Genomic DNA, 7,078 nt, shown 5'->3' with positions numbered 1-7,078 from the left:
ACCGTATTCCATATGCGTATTAGCATGATGCACGCAAACTGTCAAGCAACTACTAATTGTCATGCAACTGTAAACGGTCATGTAAATGTAAACTGTCAAGCAACTATAAACGATCAAGCACCTGTAAACGATCAAGCAAATGTAAGTAATCATGCAACGTAAACATTACGATGCGTGTAAGTCATTTTGAACAAACCAGTTACGTCAGGACCCATTGTCAAAAGAACTTATCGACGTCGGACAATAAATCCTAACTGCACAAATAAGTGTTCGTGTTGTTGATCCAGACAGGTTTACAGACGGCCACCACATAGTTGGGATGCTGCTGAGTGGCCCGTTGTACAAACAAGCAAACACATAAAACAACCGTGAACATGTTTAATTCCACATATAAAGATCATTCCAAATGTTTTGACTTTTTGGACTTCAGGATGTCATCCAAGGTCCCGCAGATGCAATCTAGTATTGTATCATCTTGACGGACCTGATCTTCATGGCAGCGTCTTCACCATGCCAAGTTGGCTGCCATTGGTGCCTGTTCTTCCAAAAGTCTGCCATGGCGGTAGGTGACCCATTCTTCCACGGTTTTCCATTAGCATTGTGCCATAAATCGGGAAAGTAGACATCATCTCCAACAGCGACGTTGAGGATGAGACCCATCTGGAAGTGGTATGTGTTCCCAATAGTTACACACTGCTTGTCCAATTGATAAGGACTGCAATACGAGGAGAGTGCAGCTATCTATATGGCTGATTATAACGTGTACACTTATTGTGCATATTGTATTGTATAACGAACTCAGCGGTTCGCTTGTTATGGCATAAGTGTTGACTATGCAATATATAATCCATGTCGATATCACTATCACTCAACACTTTAGGGAGACATCAAATGAATGTCTCGTAAAGTAGATAAATACCAAGAGGAAAACAGTTGCTCCCAAGATCAATAAGCACAAAAATCATTCCCATAGTGTCTTTATTTGTGTATACTATTATCCATTTTTCAAATGGGAACCCACATTCATTCAGTTTCCATACGTGTTACCCATGTTGAAAATTAAAATTAATATTCAAATTGTTGTTGATCACTGGATTGTCTGGTCCAGATTTAGTTATTTATAGATCGCCGTCTTACAGCTGGAATAGTGCTGAGTGCGGCGTAAACCAAAATCACTCTCTTTAAACGAGAACGAGAAACATCTCCTTTCTTTTACCTTCGCGCAAAAAGATTTAGTATTTGTAAGTTCAAATTACCGGTCCGTCAAAGGGCGCATCTTTACCACCGCTTGCCCAGATGTTGTGCCCAGTCATGTGACTGTATGACCATAAGCCTTGAGGGGGTGTTGACCAGGCCAAGACTGGATGGTCATCTACTGACAGTCTGTTATCTGCCGTTTTAGTCAAGAACGAAACTGTAGGTGCTGTTTCCGGGTTTTCAGCAAGCCGGGTGTTGGGCCTGTTTCCGGGATCGGGTGTCCAGGCAACCTGACTTGGTTGACACATGTCACCATATCCCAATTTCGTAGATCGATGCGTATGCTTTAGATCACTAAAGACCGACGTCATATATGTTTGGCATATTGCTGAGCGCGGCGTTAAAAAACAACAATAACATCCTTTTGTCATATATCACCATACCTTATGTGGTCTGATGTCCAGTCAATGGAGTACGTGTGGAAGTCGTCAGCCCATACTGTCCCAGGTGCACTTGCCCTGTTAAACAGTACACAAACATAACACTAGAAAAAACAACAACAGTTTGCTTGACATTTGATTTACTTTAGACGAAAACTGGTACTGCAAAATGGAATCAGAACACACTAGGTAGTATTGCATGTAAACCAATTTATTTGTTTGTTTTCATTACCCATCCCTAAGTTCGCTTTAATAAAGCACCGTGACGATTTCAAAAGTCAACGGAAGTTATTAAAATAGGATTATACATGACATTACCATCATTAGAATAACGTCGAAAATAACATTTAGCAAAGGGACTCATACATGTCGTTAATATGAGGGCAACTGAACATTACGTGCTCATTTGTATGTTGGTGCTTGATGAGGCCAGGAAGATGCATCACGGCTGAATCAGAACAATCATAATTTATGACAGCTTGATAAATGAACTGCAATACGGCTGCATTTGCGGATCCGTTGTGAAAATGTACGTACAAATTAGTTGAAACAAACTATTTAACTTCAGTTGTTTTACCAAGGCAGTGCCAACACCAATGCTGTAGGAGATTATTCGGTAGTCCTGACCCTTTAGCAACGAACAGCAATATCACCAGAAATGGGTTTTGCACATTGTACATATGTGTAGAATTGAACCTGGACCCTCGGCGAGAAAAGATAATGCTGTGTCAGAACGCCCTATAGGTGATATGTTTGCTTCGGTGTGTAACGTTTGTGTTCAGCTTATACGACACAGTTACTGACATGTGAAGGATTAAATAAAGAGAAAAAGAAAACGGAAGAAGATCCTGCAAATATACCTTCCATATCCCTTACTGTGAAGTTGACCGGAAACACCCCAGTGAATGCCGGACCTTATGTTCTGGGCGCCATGGTTATAACCACTGCTATCCTTCAAGTTGAGATTGCCTGTGAACAGTCAGGGGTTAAAACGAAATTATACCATTGTGTGGGGTTAGAAACTGGTACTCCGAATGTTGTATGCCAGCAAAGCCACCGTCATGGATATTTTTACCTTTTGGTAACAGATATAAGTTATCTTGACGCTGTAATTACTATCTGAGGCAATAAACAAACTTCAAAGAAATTGTGGCCAAACGATGCGCCCGTAGCCCCATAGATCGGGTGAAAATACGTCACAATTTAATTCTAGAGGCCAAAAAGTCCAATCAAAATATACTACCGACAGAAAATAAGGGAACCAAGAAATTGAATGTAGATGACTTTGACTGTGACAGGGTCCGGTATCCTTTCGTATCTCCCAAACGCAACATCCAATGACAATGGAATTTCGCATAATGCATGCCCAGCACGTGCTACACGTGCATATAGAAGTTAACTCCTGTAAATGTACTGGAGAAGTCGCAATCACTAATGATTGACACTTACTGACAGAAATGCCTCCGAGGCAGTATCTCGGTGAAACAACAAAATAGAGAATTGTGGGGATGATAGAGGGGGGGGGGGGGTCTGGGGGGGGGGGGGGCATCATTGTATGAAGTTGCCCGGCAGATTGGTAAATCAAAAAGTGTAATTTAACGCCTGTGAGATAAGTACCGTCAAACGGGTGGGGTTGCAACAAGACCTGGGCGTGGTAGACCAAAATCAACGACACCACGACAGGATCGTCTCATTACGTTAATTGCTCTACGCGATAGGTTTAAATCGGCCCCTGCCATCAATACAGAATTCCGCACACTCACTCGAAGACGCATTTCAACCTCAACCGTTAACAACCGACTCTATCAAGCTCGTCTGAAAGCAAGACGGCCTTTTAAAGGTGTCACCCTTTCAGCTCACCATAAGCGCCAAAGATTGGCATGGGCTAGGCAGCATCAGGGACGGGCTATGCGCCACTGGCGCTACACCATGTTCTCTAATGAGTCGAGGTTTTGCCTACGATTCACAGATGACAGAAAACGTTGTTGGCGTCGGAGCGGGGAGCGATATGCCAGAGCAGCAATTCTTGACCATGATCGATATGGAGGTGGTACTGTCATGGTGTGGGGACGATCAGATTTGGTCATCATTAACGGAGCCATGACTGATCAGCGATACGTTGACCAAATATTGCGTCCTGTTGTGGCTCCATTAGCTAGAGTTATCGGCCGAAATTTTGTATTCCAAGATGATAATGCCAGACCACATCGGGCCCGAATTGTCTCCGCTTATCTCCGACAAGAAGGTATCCAGACATTGGACTGGCCCTCTAAGTCCCCAGACCTGTCCCCAACTGAACATCTTTGGGACGTTCTTGGTGGACGGGTGTACGCCAGGGACCAAGGACCCGCCAACCTGGCCCAGCTTGGTGCAGCTCTCCAAGAGGAATGGCGGGCAATACCACGGGCAACCATCCGGAAATTGATTAACAGCATGCCATCAAGGTGCCGTGAATGTGTTGCCCAACATGGTGGACACACCAGATATTGAACTTGACGCCAAAAATTGATTTAGTGGATATTTAAAGCAATTTCAAATTCGCTATTATTTCATTAGTTCCCTTATTTCTTGTCGGTAGTATATGTTGATACATTATTTCAAATTTGGCACACGCTTTAACACTTGAGTAGAAGCCTTGGATTGATTTTAGCATTTTGTGGCTTACTCACAGTACACAATTAATAATGTATAAGTCATCAAAATAAAATGATACAGCAGAAGTATAGAGGAACAACATGTATACCCAGAGGCAGGTTGACCATAGACTTAGTCTTTCATACATCTATAAATGCAGTAACGGTAATAGACTGGAGTCACAACACTGGAAAGGTGAGACTTACCCCTTGCCTCCATGATATCTGTCTCGCCGGAAGCTGGCCATCCACCATATTTCCATGGTCTTTTGGGAGGAAGCATCCATATTGCTATGGTAACCATTAAACGAGGAGTGAGAGATTAACTAACACACACACTTACAACTTAAAACACAACGTATATATTGATCACACTATGATGTGTTGTTAGGAGTAGCTTGTTGCGTCAAACACTCACTGGTCTCATTTCGAAACTTTAAACCACGTGCTGACACATGAATCGTTTTGTATTTATACTTCAGCTATTACGGACAACAAAGAAACCTATTCAGGGAGTATTTCATCTGAATATCGAAAGCTTTTCAGGAAACAATAATGTCATGAAAAATTGGAAATATTCACCAGGCCATAACCAGTCTCCTTTAGGTAACTGTGCAACGACCTCTATTCTTCCATAGGTGATTGAAGTCTTAGAATAGAGTTTAGATGATAGGGGGGATTTCATTCTTCGATCCCAGACGGTGGCAACCACTGTCACTGTAGTATGTACACGTTCCCCATTGCTCTGTAGACAAACATGAAATGCCATGGATTTATGCCTTTATTCGTGTGTTGCTTAACGCCTGTAAATAATATACTATCCTTAAAAAGAAACGCATAGACGAGAAATCTGTTGCATGACTCATCCACAAGTACACTTTAGTGCATGAAATTGTACACCATTTAGAAGAAGGTAGTGTCGATACAAACTTATAGAGCTCGTCCACAAAGAGACTTTTGTGTATGATTTTGTAACGCAAGAGTAGGCAATGTCTTTACAATCAAGTGGATGCATTTTGATAACGGACACGTTGGGTGCGATGGGGACGACGTAGCACGACCCCAATATCAGGCTTCCTGGTTCTGAGACCAATGTCTTTCAACCTGTTGCGTACAATTTGACCGGATATCCTCTGAGGTCCAGGCACCCTGTCTGCTGTGCCCTCACCCGTGGCAGTACGATCAGGAAACTGTTGTACCCAGACGTACGATCTTGGGCTGCAGTGGTAACTCGAGGTCTGCCTGTACGGGGCATGGTATGAGAGAGTCAAAATACGATGATCAGAGGGGATTTAGCAACCATGTTGGAGTGAAAGAATCACAAAACTCTGTGATAGATTAATGTCTTTTTATGCTTTATGAAAATAAGAATGGGACTGGTAAATTAACACAAATTGCCTTATACATGTCCAGCATGTCATACATATATGTATCATAAAATAATAATTTATCAACTGAATAATACATAAAATACTCTTATGATTATGTATAACATCACATTTTAGTGAAAAGATGCATGCGTTGAGATTGTAGAGGTAGAGAAGGACACCCCCACTTGGGAACTTGGGAGCAGAGAGACGCCACGGTTCAGTGGTTACAGCTATACGACCTTCTGAGCTCTCTGCTCAATATATTAATGAAGGTGATGTAGATGAAGGTTACGCAGGAAAAGTAGGGGATGTGGGTATACTACGTCAACAGGCAGCTGTGCAGTCAACCAGATAGTTGGTTGTTTTAACCTGTCTGACAATTGTTACGTCTGACCAGGGAGACAATAACAAGCTGATGTTAACACATGTGATCTAACGATAGTTTTCCGTTTTTTAGCATGTTTTGGAAGGGATGGCCGTGGTGTATCATATTTCCTTTCATTCATTCACATATGCACTTCTTTCTTTTATTATTTCTTTCTCATTCATTCACATATGCACTTCTTTCTTTTATTATTTCTTTCACTCATTCACATATATTTCTTGCTCTTCATTCATTCATTCATTATAAGATTTCGACTGATGCAGTAAACTGGCTGAAGAACTGTTAAACGCAGCCGAAGTTGCGATGGAAACGAACCGGGTCACTGTGTGCACTGGAGCATGACGAGGCGCATACTAATTAGTACAAATGGTAAGGAAAACATATCCCTGTTGTAGTGACATATCCCTGTTGTAGATTATTTCTGGTCTGACAAATAGGAGAATACCCCATAAAACCTCGGACGAAGAAAAACCGGGACGGGCAAACGGGAATTACTAAAAATGGAGACCAAACTATTAAAACGAAACATGCTAAACTGGGTAGGTACACTTAAAACTACTAGGTAGGTACATTTGGCGAATGTCAGTGGGATTGACAAGACATATTTCAATACAGTTTAAAGATCTCACAACACTGTTTATTAATGTGTCCCAGCATTGTCACTGGAATTCGGTCACTCTTGATAAGGGCTTTCACAAATAACTTCAACTTCATAGATATAGCTTGAATTTTGTTTTATTTATAGAATACCTAAATTCAAAAGAATCTCAAGGCTTAGTATTCTAAGTGTACTGTATATGTTGCTGGAAGTAAAGCTCTGTGTTCGGGACCCGTGAAGATCAGAAGTAGAAGAGGACTTCAGCAACACATGTCCGAGGTAGAATAGTAACCCATGCTTGCCATAAAAGGCGACTATGCTTGTCGTAAAAGGCGACTAACGGGATAGGGTGGTCAGGCACGCTGACTTGGTTGACACATGTCATCAGTTCCTAATTGTGCAGGTCGATGCTCATGCTGTTGATCACTGGATTGTCTGGTCCAAACTCGATTATC

The 7,078-nt window shown here is 41.9% G+C and overlaps 1 pseudogene; it reads right to left on the bottom strand.

Moving 5' to 3' along the window:
- Positions 1–459: 459 nt before the first annotated feature.
- LOC137257384 (beta-1,3-glucan-binding protein-like) lies at positions 460–5,525 on the bottom strand (annotated as a pseudogene).
- Between the last annotated feature and the right edge of the window lie 1,553 nt (positions 5,526–7,078).

The sequence above is a fragment of the Haliotis asinina genome, chromosome 12 (genome assembly GCF_037392515.1).
Source record: "Haliotis asinina isolate JCU_RB_2024 chromosome 12, JCU_Hal_asi_v2, whole genome shotgun sequence".
NCBI classification, from domain to species: domain Eukaryota; kingdom Metazoa; phylum Mollusca; class Gastropoda; order Lepetellida; family Haliotidae; genus Haliotis; species Haliotis asinina.
Note: the sequence above shows the minus strand (reverse complement) of the source record. Positions and strands in the feature narration are given on the sequence as shown.